This window comes from Prinia subflava, chromosome 2 (genome assembly GCF_021018805.1).
Source record: "Prinia subflava isolate CZ2003 ecotype Zambia chromosome 2, Cam_Psub_1.2, whole genome shotgun sequence".
Lineage (NCBI taxonomy): Eukaryota > Metazoa > Chordata > Aves > Passeriformes > Cisticolidae > Prinia > Prinia subflava.
Genome location: NC_086248.1, coordinates 86,216,592 through 86,219,106, shown reverse-complemented (window position 1 = coordinate 86,219,106; position 2,515 = coordinate 86,216,592).

The window sequence follows — 2,515 nt, the reverse complement described above, 5'->3', positions numbered from 1 at the left end:
TCCTTGCCTTTCTGTTTTCATCTGTTATAGCTTTCTTTGGTAAGCATGCTCTTGTTTTAACTTAGAGATTTTGGAAACTCGTATTACTTGCGAAGTAAATCTTATGTTCCAGTGAGTTTAACTCAGTACCAGTGAAGAAACAGGTTACATATTACCATAAAATTTAAAACATTTTCAAAGCCTCTCTAATTTACACTGCATTGTTTCTGCCTCAAGAGGTAGCTCCAGCACCTAGACTCAAGCACTACAGATATATCAATTTTCTACTAGGAATATTTTCTTGTACAACTTTCCTTAAAAATAAAGGTACCTTTGCTCTAAATTTGAAAGGAAATAAAAGTTTTGAAGACCACATCTTCACTTATATTAACATAAACAGTTTAAGAGTATGATAACCCATGTTGCTGCTGTCTTCTCCAACAGTGACAGCTTTTCAGTGGCTCTTGCTGCAACACACGTTGACTTAAGAGGTACCAGAGATCCTCTCTACCTGTTTAGTACTAGTTTAAATGTCTATCAGTTTCTCTCTGAAAGAAATCCCACCCTAAATATCCGGTTAAATCTCAGTCCTGAGAAATGAAGATTTTTCAGGGCATAGATATTGTTCCATTATAATCACCCATCTTTCTGAGAAACCTCGGAATCTTTGCCCAGGACCATCCAGTGTGATCCAGCTGCCCAGATGTTCAGACCCAACTCCATTTCAGCTCTAAGTTTCCACATACTTGAGATAAAAAAAAATCAAAAACCCCCCACAACCAAACAACAACAAAAACAAACAAAAAAACCAAACCTCACAAAAAAGCCCCGCCCCTGAACACCTCTCCCCCCTCCCCCCCCCAAAAAAAAAACACACAAAAAAACCCCAAAACCAAAAAACAACCTTCTAAGACCAAAAAGGCTCTCAGAGGCAATCACAAAAATTATCTGCCCTGATGCTACCTTACCCACAGCCAGGGCCACTGGAAGGGGAGACACTATCAAGCACACAATTCCCTAGGCCATGGCATAACAGTACTGAAAAAGTCCATTTGTGTATTGCATGCACCTTTTCTATCAGACAGAATATTTATTTACACAGATGAAAAGCTCTATATTATAAGACCTCAATACATTAAAATTTTGTCCTAATTCAATTGGTAAGTAGCCACCTGTACCAATGTAAGCTTCTACTTTAGAAAGGGTAAACAAAAATGAGGTTTGCCTTACCTGAAGTGCATCAGAGAAGAAGCACCAAATCCTTCTTCTGGAATGTGCAGGCAGATAGATAACAGTGACAGGAAGCTATACCAACCTGAAAAGCTGAACATCATTGCACATTTTTGGAATAGTACAGTGGTATCTAGCATATGGATGAGACACTCTCCCTACCCCCAAATCATTATACCCATACCATCCTTCTTCTAAAGTGCATTTCTGACTGTGAGATAAAAAACAATTAGCATCTACAAAATTGCAGGAAGGTCTACCAGGCCTGCTGTTGGTGCAACCTGGATGTTAATGGAGACAGTCTGGAGAGAAGGGAAGGCTGTGTGCAGTGGACTACGAGGAGCAGGATGGTCTGAATTTAAAATGCATAATCATGAATGGTTGTGGTTGGGAGGGATCTCTGGACATCATCTGGTCAAAATCCCCTGCTCAAGTAGGGTCACCTAGAGATGGCTTTTGAAGATCTCCAAGGATGGAGACTCTACCACCTCTCCAGGGAATGTGCCAGGTCACCCTCATGGGGAAAAAGTGTTTTCTGGTGTTTCAGTTTCTGCCCACTGTCTCTTTCCTTGTCACAGGGCACCACTGAAAAAGAGCCTGATTCCATCCTCTTGACACCTTTCCTGCAGATATTTAGATACATTGATGTCATCCCCCCTGGACCTCCTCTAGGCTAACAGATTTCAGTTCTAAACTGACCTGGGCTATCAGTTGTAGGACAAGATATCATCAGCCATACACTGCAAGAAAAATAACATCCTGGAGTTTTTCTCAAGCCATAGACCATGATGGGAAAAGTGTCTCCTTGCTCTAGTCTAGGGACCTCAAGATATTGTAGTCAACTAGGCAAAAACTGTAGTTCTGAGCAGTCTGTACTACGTTGCTGTGACATCCTGTTACGGACTTCGGGACACATCTCTCCCCAAGGGGTAAATGTCTCTTTCGGCCTAGCAGAAAGAGACAGCATAAGAAATACTGAGGCTGAAGGCAGAACTTGTCCTTGAAGAAAGGGAGATAGCACCCTCTGTATTTTTTTGTTTCCAGGGATTGAGTTCCTGGGAAACTGTATAAAGGTCAGAAGCACATTATGCTCTATGTGATTGTGAAAAAGCCTCTGGAGATTGATGTCATATAAATATTTACAACTACTACTACAAACCAAACCTGTTTCCAACCTCTGCTCTTCCCTAGGAAGAAAACAGGATAATAAGAAAAAGCTGACTTGTGGAGAATAATAGCAGTGAAAGTCTAATTTAAAATTACTAATGAAAATTGCATATTTATCTGAACAGAAAGAGACAAAAAA